Source organism: Meles meles, chromosome 14 (genome assembly GCF_922984935.1).
Source record: "Meles meles chromosome 14, mMelMel3.1 paternal haplotype, whole genome shotgun sequence".
Lineage (NCBI taxonomy): Eukaryota > Metazoa > Chordata > Mammalia > Carnivora > Mustelidae > Meles > Meles meles.
In genome coordinates this window covers 80699049-80715489 of record NC_060079.1, presented here as the reverse complement: position 1 = coordinate 80715489, position 16441 = coordinate 80699049, and positions in this window count along the sequence as shown.

Below are 16441 nucleotides of genomic sequence, written 5' to 3'. Positions count from 1 at the left end.
TTCTGGCTTTGGGCCCTCTGACCTAAATGCACAGGCGATCCGTTACAACTCTGTGTTTCGAATGATTGCATAAAGAACGAGGGAATAACTGAATGCATATTTCACAGGCTCGTTCGATATCTTACAGCAATAAAGTACCCCATCCCTCGAAAAATGCGTTGAAAAATAATTTTCAGAACTCCGCTTGTAAGGATGGGGCGGGAGGCGCTTAGCCAAGGCGGGACTTCGGTTCTGCAGACTCTCTGAGGGCAGGAAGAGCACAGAACCAATTCTGTCTTTTTTAGGCTAAGGATTTGACCAAGGAGGGCTTGGGGAACTGAACAAGGGTGGGGAAAGGGGGTGGCTCGGGAGGCCACCGGGACGTAAATGCTTACTGCCCAGGTTCTTTGTCATTTTCCACCCTGGCTTTGGTGGCAAAAAAAATCTCCCCTTTCAGCATCAAGCTGCCACACGGGGTAGATGAGAGAAGTCACATCACCGGCATCATTGGGTTCATCTCACGGTAGTCACGGACGCTTGCTTTTATGAATAGTGTTTGAAGAAAGAATTCATAACCACGGGGCCTGACTCAGACAGGGGTCCAGGTGCTGCAGGCAGAGGTGCCTCGGCTCTGGGCCTTTGGGGACAAAGAAAGCACCCCTCCCCCTACACACACACACACAAACACACACACACTCATGTTCCTCTTCTACTGAGAAAGCCCGTCTCTAGACATCGCACCAGGAAGTTTTCTCCAACAACACTGTTAAGTTACACAATTTGCCTAAAACCATAGGGGAGGCGGAGGGGTAAGTTGGGCACCCACCATTCCAGCTCTCATGCCGGCAGGGAAGGCAGGTCATGAACTCCCTAGGTACCTGCTGTGTGACCTCGGGAAAGATGTTTCACTTCTCTGAGCCTCCGTGTTCTTGTCTACAAACAAGCACACCAGATTGCAGGAGCCTCACTTGACTATCTGGGTCTGAGCTTCTCTGATTCTCCCGTAACTGACAACTTAAAAGGTTTTAGGTACACTGAAAGGTTTTAGGTGCGCAAACGCCCTTCTGTTGCTTCACTCTGGGATCTTTCCTGTGTCCCGAGCCCCCCGGATTGGAGAGACAAGGCAATGTCTTTGGGTGCTTTGGGATCTCCGAAGGAAGTGGCTCCGGGACTTCGGGGCAGGGAGCTTGTCTGTCCGAGTCAGTGAAGGGCCGTGTCCCAGCAGGCGAGGGGACAAGCACTGGAGGGGGAGTACTTCAAATGAGTGGTGAACCTGACCAGACTCTCAGGGCACCGTCCCTCACAGCAAAGAGGTTAATGCCAACGCATTTCCTCTGCCCTGATTTGAGTCTTTCTATTTTTTAGTTATTTCTCAATTATCTGCGTAGGTTCTATGAGACCCATCATCATCTACTTCCCATCTTACCTAGAAAGCGTCCAGGGGCAGCACGGCTCTGCAGCGAGGAGAAAATCTCGGGGTGCTCTGCAAACATGACCTCTGCCCTTTTCCATTTTATCCACAATCACGTTGACCTTTTCCCTTGATGATGCTTGCTTGACTTCTCAGTGAAGAAAGGCAAATGGCAGCTTCGGTCTCCCTCATTCCCCCGGTTGGGACCTTTCGGGGTTCCTGAGGAGAAGGAGACGGGCGATTTTGAAGTCAAGGGTAAGGGGAGAGGCCTGAGTCCCAGGTCCAGGGACCTCCTGGCAGGATCCAGGTTTGAGTCGACCGCATCCCTGGCCTCTGCGCCCGAGACTTCAGGAGCAGCCCCGCTCCCACTCTGGCAGCCAAAAGTATCTCCAGATTCGCCAAATGTCCCCTGCGGTCAAAATCCACCCCCCCTCCACCCCGAGAACTACTGCTCTAGACCTGCTCCTTCACTCCTTCACAAAGTTAGTGCCCAAAGTGGCCGCAGCCGCCCACCCCACTTCGGACTCACCAGGGAGAGGCAGTACTTGCAAACCGAAACCGTGCCAGACCTGGGCGGCTGCAGGCCCTTCGGGGGACCCCCGGTGTTCCCTGTAGCAGCCTCCCCTCTCTCACCAGAGAAGGGCCACCCTAGATCACTAGGAGGGACTCGTGGAGCTGGGGCCCAGGTGGGCCGATGTCAGGACCTCGATATAGCCTTGAATGACACATGGAGGGTGGCCACCAGGCCTGGTTTGCCGGGCCCATGCCCCGGAGCAGGGCAAACCTGGACGGCTGCTCACAGGTAGCTTTTCTCTGGGCTGCCCTTTGAAATGGCTTTGGCTGTGTGGTGGTCCTTCCAAGTTCGGGATACAGATGCTCCCCCAGTTGTCAGCAGGAAAGGAGGGAGCTGGGAGCCAGCTTCTTGTCGGACATTCGAGACCTGCCAGCATTCCACGTGCCTTGCTGCGGTTCCTTCTGGCCCTTGGGAAATTGGAGGTGCTAAGAGGTGAGGTCGGGGAGCAAATAGATGATCCACAGCCTATGGGGTGGTGGTGGGGCGGGGACCTGGTCCCGAGCTCATGCTGAGAGTAGTATCTGTCCCTGCTGAGACCTGGGATGCTCTCCGTGGGTGCTCTGCATGGGAGCTCGCGGTGGGACGGGTGTAAGTGTAGCGTGTGCCTGGGTCACGGGGGGATCAGCGCTGGAATGTGCCCTGCCCAGGGCGGGAGGGCCGGAGGCCTGTCTCCACTGTCCTGTGTCTGTTGAAACCGTGGTCCTGGCTGCCCGTTAGGGCTTGCGCCTGCTGGGAACACTTCCCCTTCTGGGGACCGGCTTGGTCTCCTGCATGGGGTTCGTGCCCCAAACAGCACCCCTAGAGAGGGGGATTTACCTCCAGTCCCCCTGGGGCATCACTGATGCTTCTATCTTCCTTCCCGTTTGCGGCTTTTGTCTTCCACGTAAGCTTCTGTAGATTCCTTAAGTTTTAAAGGAAAAGGTGTTCTCTTTTCCGAAGCAGAAACGATTGAATTTTTTTCCCCTTTAAATTATGTAGATGGAGGGGGCACCTGGGTGGCTCAGTGGGTTAAGCCTCTGCCTTCGGCTCAGGTCATGATCCCAGGGTCCTGGGATCGAGCCCCACATCAGGCTCTCTGCTCAGCAGGGAGCCTGCTTCCCTTCCTCTCTCTCTGGCTGCCTCTCTGCCTACCTGTGATCTCTGTCTGTCAAATAAATAAATAAAATCTTAAAAAAAAAAAAAAGATAAATTATATAGATGGAGATACGCCTGCACTGGGTTAGTCTCACGTCCACCAAGATGTCATTACTTATAGAAGAGCCTGGGATTTTCAAGAATAGTAACATGGTAATTTGTCTTTCAAATGCTGTTTTACTTATAGCAGCAATAACAGGAAACGTGTACTATTTTTCAGTGTTATAATCTGATTCACCCTTTGATATAAACAGCTTTATCTCATCTCATTGTTTATATCACATTCCTATTCCTCTGGAAAGAACAATATTTTTCCCCTGAAAAGTAATATATTCTTGTCTAAGAATGGCTTAAATAAGTAACAGATGGTCTTTTGTGTGTGTGTGTGTCCCCTCCTCCCACTCATTCTCAGCATTTGATCGGATATTAAAATCCGTGTTTTATGAAACATTGCATAGGCCTGAAGTTATAGGTGTGTTCCCAATCCGGCTTCTCTTATTTATGGGATGGCGGTGTCGCTTGGATAGTTTTAGGATATAGGCAACGGAATAAATTTATTTGTGCTTGTCAAATGGAATGTGCTTGAACAAATCTGTTTTCTAGTTACCCAGGATCAGCAGGGGAGAGGCAACCGGGGCATTCAGTAGGTGGGGATCACCGGGCACCAGGCCCTCGCTCGATAATGTCTCTGTAACTCTGTGCTAATGTTCAAATAGGTTCTGGTACCAGGACTGAATTTTTCTTGTCAACGTGAAGTTCTACTCCTTGGCTCGGTGCAGAGGAAAGACATGACATTAGAAGCCAAGAGATTTCTTCTCGCTCGCCAGTGAGTTTGGGCACGTCCCGGGGCCACCTGAGGCCTGGTTTTCTATCCACAGCGTGCGGATAGCTTTCCTACTGCCCAGTCAAAATCAATTTTGGGGTGCCTGGATGGCACAGTCGGTTGAGCGTTGAACTCTTGGTTTCGGTTCAGGTTGTGAACTCAGGGTCTGAGATCGAGCACCACGTCGGGACTCCATGCCTGTGTGATTTCCTCTCTCTCTCTGCCTCTGCCCCTCCTGCTCGTGTTCTCGCTCTCTCTAAAATAAATAAATAAATCTTAAAAAGAGGCAAAAGCACTTTAGGCCCTAGATAACATTTTTTAGATGTTCAGATCAAGCAATTAGTTATATGCAGTGCATGTAGACTCTTATCTACACCCCTGGGGTTGGTAGCTTAGCTCTATCCTCAAATGATCTTCTTTCAAAAGATATCTTTTCTTTGCAATGAGAGCTTTGAGGAAGGAAACACACCCACGTGTAAGGTCATTCCTGCAGACTTCTAGAAGATGTCTCCCCTGAGCAGGGGTTGGGGAAAGTTCATGGCTGCACCTAGAGTCCACAATCCTTGAGCCTGGTGGGTACTTAAATGTATATTGAACAAAAGTGTGACTTTGTGGTAGATAAGCTATGCTAAGTTCTCTTATAAAAATCCTTGATTTTTGAAAGTGATAGAATTTTGTGCTCTCTGGTTATTCATTTTTATAATTGTTGACTTTCTCTTTTCTCCTTACTAGATAGAAAGTTGAGATATGAGCCCTCTTGTTGACATGGTTTCCTTGTCTTCTTGGTTTTGTGGTCTGAAAATGACATTTTTTCATGTCATTAGAAAGTTTGCTCATGATTATTGATGACAGTTAGGAAAAACAAAGACATACATAAAGGAAAAAGTCACCCATTATCCCACACATATCATAGGACGGATCTCCAACCTACGATGTTAGTGTATAGAAAAACCAAATCCCATTATAATATTTATGTGATAACAATTACATAAGGAGAATATCTGTGTTGTATATGTATTTGGATGACTGTGTGTCTATAAGGTATATCTATGGGCATGAATGACTACTAAAGATAGCAAGGCTAACTTAAATGAGCAGATTATGTCTGGAGAGAAAGTGGACAGGAAGAATTCTGAGAGATAATTCCTTGTGGGCAGGAATGTTTCAGAGCACTTTCATGGAAAAGGTTGGATTTGAGCTGAGCCTGAAGGACAGGCCCAGTTTGATAAAGAGAAAGGTCGGGAAGCAGATTCCTGGTGAGGTGTCCCCGGTGGACAAAGGTGTGGCGTGAAGGGTCAGTGTGGTGGGTGAGGGCGTATGAGTAGTCTGATCTCTCACTGGGCTGGAGACAGGCAAGCAGGACCAGGGAGATGGGGGAGGGATGCGATTGCCAGCCAGGGGCTTTGGAGGCTCTGAAGCTGGTGATCAGAGTGAAAAATGAGGACCGTGTGAAGACCAGTGAGCTGGTGGCAGAGTAGAAAGATCTGGAACGGGGAGACAGTGACTTGCACGGGGAAGGACCAGGAAGACCCAGGTATGCCCTGACCGATCTCGGCGGGAGGAGAATGCCCCTGGAAGGAGACGGAAAGGTGAAGAGGAAGATGTTTTGAAAAGTCCTTTGTTGCCTGCCCCAGAAGATACGGTCAACCATGCGGAAGAAACAAAGTAACAGCTTTGAAGCTAACGGTCTAAGTGACTGTTTGAAATGGTGGTCCATCGACAGAAGTAGGAAAGCCAGAATCCATGTGATATCTGAAAAAGCTTGATTATTACCTTTTTTACTGGAAAAGGTCTAAATGTCAGGCACAAGTCTGGGGTTTAAATTGTCAAGATTTCAGACTGTGGGGTCTTGGGAGCCTGATATGAAACGCTGCAATGTGGTATGTTGCTGCAAATGAGGTTATTGATTTGGTATTGTCGAGAAATATAACACCTCAAAAATCAGCGGACTAGTGGAAAAGATACCCCACCGGCAGGTGTGGGTGCAACAGCGTGATTTTCTAGCACCGAAATACACAAAAAGCTAACAGTGTTGAGATTGGCCCGAATATGCTGAAAGCAGCCCTTCCCTTTGCCAGGCCCACTAGCTAGAAAATATACGTCCACCTGCCATCTCCGCCCTTCCCTGTATATCCGTGGTGCGTGTGGTGGCTCTGAGTGGCTTATGGAGACAAAGATGACTTCTGCCTCCTTCTGTCAATGGGGTTTCACAGGTAGACAGGGAGATCTCTGACTTCGGACTCAGGAGAAGTGGGAGAAGTGGGAGTTGTCTGACTCCGGACAAAAAGGCAGCACCAGTGGGAGTAGAGCGAGGGGGTGTGGGATGCGTGACCAAAAGGCGAGTTCTGGAAATGTGCTTACTGGCGTCCTGGGGTGCTCCTGCCTTTTACTGCTTACCGCCCACTAGCGTCTCCAGACTAACACAGCTGTCCCTTCATGGCAGGCCTTGTGTTTGCGAATCTGGTGGGAGTTTGTGTTTTCCAGGATGTTTATTTTATTTGTGGCCTCTTGTGTTTTTCTATCATTTACTTATCTGGGAGTGTGTTACCAAAACATTTTTCATTGGAGAGATTAATATTCACTATGGAAAAGATACCAGTTTAATATAGGTAATTACCGAGTTTAGTATTAAAATATCTTCATAAAACCACATGTAAGCACAGTTGCAATCACAAGAACAACTAATATGTTCTTACAGTGAGAAGAACTTATGTATTGATTCCTATTATCATCTTTGACTAAGGTAGTTACTGGCCCTTTGAGAATTATGCTTTAAAACCATTAAGAAGCAAATCAATTTCCTATCTATTGATATTAGTATTTCTGGCATTGTGAGTGGAGTTGTTAACATGGAGTTTGCCTGTTTTCTTAGTGTTTGATTTTTTTTTATCAGTTACCAGAATGCATGTGGTTTTGTTATTAGCCAGCTCTGCCCTCTCATTTACACACGATGGTAATTTTCTGAAATTTTACGTGAAAGAGCCATAACTGACAACCGTGAAGACCTGTGGATAAGAGGCCGAGACAGCACAGAGCCTGAGTGGGGACGGGCTGGCTCCCTTCTCCCAGGAGCTGCAGACCCGTTCCACATGGGGCTCTGCCCTCTGCTGTTCCTACCAAGCCCGCCTTTGCCAACCCCAATTATCCTACGAACCCCCACTCTCCCTTTGCAGTTTTTGGGGGAGGGTTTGTGTCCATACCGAGTTCTGTCTCAGTTGGTGGCTTGAGGAAACACCAGAGCTCTCCTCTTCTGCTTACACTGGGCCATGAACCTGGTCTCCGTGTGTGGGGCTGTGATGTGGGGTCTGGAGGTCAGCCCCGGCCACGTCAAGCGGCATGGCTACCTTGGGCATCGGAGGGAGTTGCTCCCTTCTGCAGAAATTGACTTTCCTCTTCGTGGTTGGCTGTCAGCGGCTTGGGAGAGGTCTGATGGAGGACCTGACCTTCAGAGGGGCCCGCCCGCACGCCACAGGTTTGGCGTAGAGTGAACAAGAGGTCTCAGGGTGACAGCCCTCACACACGCCCTTCCCTGGGGCCGTCGTGTCCCATGCTTTTAAGAAAAAGACCTTTGACTTCAGATGTCAGGCAGGAGAGGGCCGCAGACCCCATTATTTACTCCCTGAATTTCTACTTCCCGGTCCATTTGCTGCTCTGGCCAAAGACATTCCATAGCCCAACACACGCCGGAGCCCAGAATTCAGACAACCGGCTAACGTGCGAAAAAGCTTCTGAAATAAAAACATTTCAGATGTGACAAGCACCAGCAGTTACAGAAAGTGGAAAGTTCTTTCTTCCCCCCAAGTTTCAATGTTGTGATCCACCATTTGCTCAATTCCGAGAGAGCTGCTCGGGCATCACGCGCTATACAATCTGTCATTGTGGCCTATTTCTGGAAGAACATTTCTTCTAAGAGGATTAACATACCTCTGCTTTAATTACATATTAAACTGTTTAAAAGTATAAAGGATTGATATCTGGACTCTAAATAAATATTCTTAGAAGATAAACTCCAACTGATCCAATTAATCCAAAGACTCTAACCTCGAGTTAGCACGACTAAAGGAGTATGTGTTTGGGACATGCCGTGATTTATCAGTAGGTAGAGCCACCATGAAATTTACGAATAGCTTGTTTTCAGTTACAAATTAAGTGTATTTGAACTAATTAGGTACACAGCCTTTTCTTTTATTCATATTTTTTGTTGTTGTTGATTACTGATTTTTCATCCTAAGGATCAAAATAATAACATCACTCATTTGCAATGCTTTCCTTCCTTTAAATAAATGATTTCCTAGTATTACCTCAAACAACTGTAATTTCCCTGCTTTTAGCACTCTTCTCCAAATAAACACAGGAAAGTCTCCTGCTTCCCTGCGTGTTGAGAAGTGACGATGTAATCCCCCAGAATGTTCACTTTGGCCATCACTGGCCAAGCATCTTACTGTTCATCTTTCCTAAGAAAACAAGTCGTTCCTCTTGAAAGCTTGGGGCTTTAAAAATAACAACCACAAAGTGTTTTTAGGTGGTAAATGCTCATCACAAATTATTTTTTTTTGGCCGAATCCTACTGTGTCTCTTCTTGAAGAACGGAGGGGGGTGGTTTGCACTGTGGTCCGCCCATCTAGGGCCTGGTCATTTGCACTAAATTAACACTTCCTGGGGAGATTTTTACTAATTCTCTACCAGATGACCCAGTTACTAAGGCTGTTCTTAAAAAAAAAAAACAAGCCTCTCATGGGAAACACACCCCTGCTGGGCTGAAGCAGGAAGAAAAAGTTAAACTCTGTTTAAAATCTGGACCCTTTGACCTGTGAACTCACAGTCCTCTTCCTGCAGGCTTTCTGAAAGCCCTAATGACCGAGGAGTGACTCCCTCTGCAATGCATGAACGCAAGCAGATGGACGCTGGTTTTCAAGATGCTTGTCCATGATTATGCTATTACCAGAAAACCAAGAGAAATTCTACTGTGGTGCATAAGGAAGTTCTCATATGATTATGGTCAGTGACTCAACGATTCCTGTCCAAATTATTCAGTTCTTTGAAATAGGATGACTCTGGTAGGGATTTTCATGCAATTAAAGCTCATTGAAAGCAAGAGAAGGGCTAATCTGCAAACACACATATGTGTGCACGAAGACACATGTACGCCTACACATACGCACACCACATAGCCATATGTAACTGGGCTTTTTTCTTTTCACTTGCTATTCTTTACTGTTTCAGAGGCTATGGAATTTCTGGACCAAGTGATGATTTGGCTTCCAACTGGTAAAATGTCTATTGCCTGAGCTTTTTAGAGAAAGAGAAAATCGTACTTGAGATGGTGCACGAAGGCCCCAAGTAGGCATTGCCTAAACAAGTTTATGTCCACACAGACAACGGATGCTCTGTCTCCCGGTTATGTTGGCTTCAACATGGAAACCTCCGTTTTCTTATCTGGACCTAACACTGAGCCAGGGGCCAGTCTGGCACTCCCTGGGAGAAGTTGGAAGCCCTTGTAGTACAATAACGGTCAAGCCTCCCTCTGAATTAAAAAGAAAGGAAGGAAGGAAAGAAGGGAGGAAGGAAGAGGAAAATAAAAAGAAAGCCAAAAAAGCTAACCAACTCAGTTTATGTATTTTATACTTCAGGTCCTGGAAACACTTGCCCCCACATCAGAAGACAGAGGTGCTCACCTCTGTTCTGTTGTGCTCAAGATAGCACAAACCACTGAAATGGAAGTCAAGTTTCCTCTAAACCAGGTAGGGGAGAAACTTTAAGAAAATCACAATGGCATAAAAAGAATTCATCAATTTGACTCCATGGAAACTTTAAATTCCATGAGAAAAAACTACTCATGGTAGAAATACAAAAGGAGAACGGGAAACAAATATTGGAACATCATGGAGAACAATTATTATTGATGATCTGCAAAGAGGTTTAAATGTCTGCAATAAAACATTCCAACAGAAAAATGGATAAATCATATGAGCACATATTTCATAGAATAAGAAGGATATCCAATATAAAATTGCTAAATTTCAGAAAAAGCAAATCAATACAAAAGATATATTTTGAGTTGGAAAGATAGATACTAGTCTATAATTGTGATCACTCTCTACCAGGGGTTTGGGGAAACAGGCATTCTCATTTATTATTGATAGATGTGCAAATTAATGTAAGACTTCTGAAGAATAATTTGGCTGTATCTATTGTAAATTAAAATATTCATAGCTCTGAATAATTCCAGCTATTCCAAATTTAGGAATGATCCTATAGAACATCTTGCACAACTGCAAAAACAGGGTATTTAAGTTGCAGGAATTAATGATGAGGAGTTTGAATCAACCCAAATAACTATTGTTGCACAAAGAAAGTAAATACACTCTATTGGGATACTATACAGCCATTTGTAAAAGGTACAGAGCCCCGAACACCCATGTGAAAAAGATTGAATGAAGCAGTAAAGATTCCATTTCTCCTGAAGATATATTTGCCTGTATTCCACCTGTCCAACAATTTAGAGGACATGTCCCAGGTGTTGTTGCATTGCTCACCTTGGAGTTGAAAGGAGGGTGGAAGTGAAGATTGAGAGAGAATTTTACTTTCTGCTAAAATGTTCAAGAACATTATTACTCTTATTATTTATTTAGAGCTTGTGCATGAGCAAGGGGAGGGATAGAAGGAGCGGGAGAGGGAAGCTCAAGCAGACTCCATGCCCAGTGCAGATCCCAACTTGGGGCTCGACCTCATGACCCTGATAGCATGACCCTGAGATCATGTCCTGAGCCAAAATCCAGAGTTGGACGCCCAACTGACTGAGCCACCTGGGGGCCCCAAGAACATTATTACTCTTCTAAGCTGAGAAAAAAAAAAATCATTAAGAAATGAAAAGATAACAGCACAACTTTGTATGGCCAAATCTGGATGGTCACTAAGGTATGTGATGTGTATCAGTAAATGCTCGGCAGCCATCTTTGTTCATTTTTTGGAGTTCTGCTGACCTCTAAGAATAGCTGAATATGATGAGAACATGGGGACATTTTGGCCACTCCCTTGTCTTTTTTCTTTCCCCCCAGTTGTTAAAGAGTGTTTGATTCTGCTCAACGCCATTGCTGAGTTTATCTGCTGATCTGTTGATCTGACAGAGGCAGAGTCACAGAAACTTAAAAACGAGTGTGGTCGAAGTTACTATTTGGTGTTTCGTAAAGTATCAGTCAGTGATTGGTGGTACTGGTCAAAGTCCAGCCTAGCCCGGAAGACACTGGTCATCCCACCTCACCTCAGGACACTTGCTGGAGTGAGATGCTGAATGTGAGACATGAACCCCATGTTCCCCAACAGGCCCTCGACAGCTAGCTGCCCTTCACATCTCCTTCTCCTTTGCTTCAGATCCTGAGCTGCTTCTTTCCTTGACTCAAGAACATTTATTTTTATTTTCTGTAAGAAACTAGGCTATCTGGTCATAATAATCATTTAAACGTCTTCCAGGTAAGGTGTAAATGAATGTTCAGACTTAAGATGTTACTCCTTTCTGGGAAATAGGTGCACAAAACTAAATCAAATGAGTTGATGTTGAATTGTAAAATATTTTTAAGGTAAATATATTAATTCTTATCAGTGAAAATGCTGGGATCAATGAACTAATGGCTGAATGTATTTGTGGACCAGAAGGAAGTCACGGGGAGGAGAGAGACACCTCTGAAATATATTAAAATACTCAGATGTCATACAGGCATCTTTGCTTGGGTTTCGTACTGTTTATGTTTCTCACTTTATACTATGGCTCCTTTAAATATGCACATGTGGCTGATTTTTAAAATTTTATTTTTTGAGTTAATGTACAGTAAAGTAGACCTTTCATTATTTTGGCCAGTGAATTTCTGGGCAGGTCTCGATTTAGGTGTACAGATAGTTGTGACCATCACCACCACCAGGATGCAGAATGATTGCACCATTCCCCAAAACTCCCAAGTTACGGATTTGTAGTCACACATACCATCACCCTTGGCAACAACTGACCTGTTGTGTGGCATGACTGTGTCTTTTTGAGAATCACATATCGGTAGAACCATATAGTGTGTAACCTCTGAGACAGGTTTCTTTTACACAGTTTAATGGCTTAATGACTTTTATACACCTTAATGGCTTTAAGATTCACCCAGGTTGTGTGTACCAAGTTCTTACTTTTTCATTGCTGAGTAGGTATACCATTGCGTGGATGCATGAGAAGTTATTACTTGCTGGAGAACATTTGGGTTGTTTTCAGTTGTTGACGATTATGAATAGACCTAATGAAATGTTTGTGTTCATGTTTCTATGTGAAAATAACTTTCAGTTTCTTTAGAATAAATACCCAAGAGTGGGGTTGCTGGGTCGTATGGTAAGTGTGCTTGATTTCATACGAAATTGGATCTTTGGAAATGGTATTGCTTTTTTGAAATTCTGGTTTCCAATTGTTCATTGCTAGAGTCTAGAAGTACAACTAAATTTTTGTGTTGATCCTGTATCATATACTCTTACAGAATTCACTTGTCAATTCTAGGAGACTGTTTTTTTTTTTAAAGATTCCTTGGAACTTCTTTTAAAAGACAATCATATCATCTGCATTTAGGGACAGTTTTCTTTCTTCCTTTCCAATCTGTATGTATTTCTTTTTCTTACCTTATTAGATTGAATAGGATTTCCAGTATGATGTTGAAAATAGCAGTAAGAGAATGCATCCTTGACTTGTTCCCAATGTTAGGAGGAAAATATTTGGTCTTTCACCATGAAGTATATACATATTTTAAAGATTTTATTTATTTATTTGACAGGGAGAGAGATCACAAGTAGGCAGAGAGGCAGGCAGAGAGAGGAGGAAGCAGGCTCCCCACTGAGCAGAGAGCCCCATGTGGGCCTTGATCCAGGACCCTGAGATTGTGACCTGAGCTGAAGGCAGAGGCTTAACCCACTGAGTCACCCAGGTGCCCCTGCATGAAGTACAATTTTAGCTAAAGTTGTTTCTGATTATTTGCTTGGTTTCATTGTTGTCCTTTATCAGGCATTCCCTTCTATTCCTAGTTTATTGAGAGGTTTTTTTTCCCTGTTTAAGTTGTCAATGGTTGTTGAATTTTGTCAAAATCTTTTTCTCCATCAATTGATATAAATGTGTGTGTGTGTGTGTTTTAAAGACTTTTAGTACAGTCGTTACATTGACGGAGTATCAGCTATTGAGCCAACTTTGCATTCCTGAGGTAAACCACAGTTGGTGGTAGCATTAGTCTTTCTCCATATTGCTGTACTTGACTTGCTAATATTTTGCCCCCTTTTTCATCAGGGATAGGGTAGTTTTCTTTTCCTGTATTGTTTTTGTCTGGTTTGGGTGTCAGGGCAGTGCTGGCCTATTGGGTTGTTTCTGGGTTTGGCTGTTACAAATAGTCCTTTTATGAAATGTTTTCATGTGTGTGTTTGGGGGCATATATGTATGAATTTCTATGGGACGTATAATAAGACCGTCATTGCTGCCTCCTAGGATCAATCTTACTATTCTAATCACAGTAAGAACAAGGAGAAAGAAAAGAAAAGAAAGACCGGATCTGACACAAAAGAGTGCATACTGTATTATTTAAAGTTAAAACCGGTATAAATTGTGTGTGGTGGTAGAGGTCAGGATGGTATTAACCTTTGGAGAGGAGGGTGTTCGTGGCGTTCTATTTATTGGTGTAATGGTGTTCACATTGGTGAGGTTTTGCTTTGTGACAAGTCACTGGGCTGTACCCTTGTGATCTGTGTGCTTTTTATATCTCATGTTTTCACATTTGTCAACTAGAAAACATAGTGGTACCTGCTTCATTGTTGTGTCCTGACCGTTAAATAAGAAAATGTTTGTAAAGCACTAAGACCAATGATAGCCATACAGAAAAGAACACTTTTTTATATTATTGTTATCTTTTTTCAGCAGACTTTATGGAACCAAACTGGGAGAAAAATCACTGAAGCACACAAACCTAAACTCTTTTCTGGAACACTCAATCCATGACATAGGCAAACCCGTGTGCTGTGGGATGTCAGACACTCTGGTTTTTGAGAGAATGACTACACTTTAGTGAAACTGAAAAAAAAAAGCCACTATGTCCTGCAGGACAGTATTTTTTCCCAGTGTTCTGTGAAAGAGTGTTCCATGGTTAGAAAACGGGAAAGCATGTCTACTGCAGTTACCCTGCGTTAACTTGCTAGGGCTGCTATAGCAAGTTCCACAAACTGGGGAGATTGAACAACTGATTTATTGTCTGTCTCAGGTGTTCTGGAGGCTGGAAGTATAAGATCAAGGTGTCTCTGATACTGGTTTCCTTTCGGGGCTGTGAGGAAAAGACACATCCGAGGCCTCTCTCTTCGGCTTGCAGATGGCCCTCTTCACACGCCCTCAGTGTTCTTCCTCCGTGGGTGTCTGTGCCCACATTTCTCCTTTGTATAAGCACAGCAGCCATGTAGGTTAGGACCCATTTCAATGACCTCATCTTAACTAATTACACCTGTGATGACCCTATTGGCAAAACAGTTCACATTCGGAGGTCCTGGGAGTAAGGATTTCAACATGTAACTTTGGGAGGAGGATATAAGTCAACCCTCACTAACTCTCAGCCCAGACTCCCAGTGCATGAATTCACAAAGTGAAATGGAAAAATTCTGTCCTAAAGAAACTCAGTCGTTCCACCCGGGGTGGCCGGTCGTGTTGGTACCCAGCCAATGTGTGTCCTACCTTTCTTCCTTTGGACGAAAAGCACACCTTTGTCCAGGAGGCTAATATGCTTACAAGTACACACTCCCGTTAGTTGGAGGTGAATGTATGATCCAGTTCTGACCCATGCGATTTTTAAAAAAAGATTTATTTATCATTTTTTCCATTTTTAATCTATCATTTCGTTTTTCATTTTTATCATATTTATCATTTATTTGTCATTGCTCTGTCCCACGAGACCAAATGTGATGTCCTGGAGACAACATACACAGAGGTCTCTGCACATCTCTTAGGGTACGTGTTCTCTGCAGAGACTAATCTAACCAGAAAGGAACTTGTTCATCTTATTCCTAAATAATTATCAGAGAATAATATGTCATCTCAGTCCTAGTAATTTCTCTAATGAAGACACCAAAACTAACTGACTTGTTCAGTGTCAGATGGATAGAGAGCTCACCCCAGTCACCCAGCGTGGGATTGGTTTGCATTATGTCACTTCCTGGAATCTCAGGATCCGTATTTATAAAATAAAGGAAGAAAATTGACCCTGATTCCCCATAGGAATAATGTGAGTATAACACTTCATGACGCATGAAAAGTTAGTAAAACTCCTAAGAAGAATACAAATGTAACGGATTATTTTTCCCTATCTTTACAAGCCTTTATTTCTAGTGGAAAATCAATAAATATCTTGTGACTTGAATTGATATTACTTCTCTTGGATGGACGAGTAAATTTAGTAAAATATGTTAGTTTTCGATTTAAAAATATTGACTGAAATTCTGTCACGTGGTGAAGGATGTAACGGTCAACAGAACAGAGGAAAGCCTTGCCCTCATGGGCCTTACAACCCACACATGGAGATCAGCGTGTATCAATAAATTGAACCAACAATGAATTAATCATCATTGTGGGAAATCACAAATTACATCTTATAGTACTGTGTCCCTGCCTGGCACGCAGGCCACTATCTCCCCAAGGGGCCCAGAGCTCCTTGTTGATAACAGCTTGAAGATATTGAAAATCGCATAGAAAAGCAATGACAGGGTATCTAAAATATGCCATTTCAATTTAGAAAACATGCTTCCCTTGTCAGAAAGGATCTGTACATTCTTAGAGCCATTCTTCGAAAATTAACGTTTTCTTAATGTAGGTTTGCTCCCAAAGAGTCACAAATGTATTAGAAAAACGGACATATCTAGGTCAACTTTTGTGGCACTTTATTTCCTCCATATTCTGTAAGTTTCTCATGATCTTTTGAGATGTGCATTCCCTGGCTGAAAACTCTGATGTTTCCTCGATTTGGTGAAAGTTCAGTGTTTTTGTATTTCTTTTCTTTTCTTTTCTCATTCTGAAGGACTTGAATTGAAATGTATGTGATCGGGGTGATGGGATTTAAGAATTTAATGAATTGCAGAAGTGTTCTATTAAGGGATAGAGATCATTCTTACAAACCATGAATTAATTTTTATGAATTAGGTCCAAAGAGCTTAAGTAAAACACAGCTCATATTTCATGAGTAATTTCAACCCCCTTTAATAGTACAAATCTCTGGTGTGTAATATTTAGGTAATGATTATCATAAAATAGACATCTTTTGAGGGCAATTATGTGTTCTCAATACTTCTTTATGAGGGACCTGGGAGGAGGATGTCATTACATCTGACAGTATATTTGTATCACCTAATATTCATGATATTCTGATGGAAGAACGGTTATCTTACCATATATGCGTGTATTTTTGGAAGCACTGAATACTGATTCATGCCACCAAGCTTGTTCAGACATGAAAGGCGGCTCGACTCAGCTCGCAGGCATCGA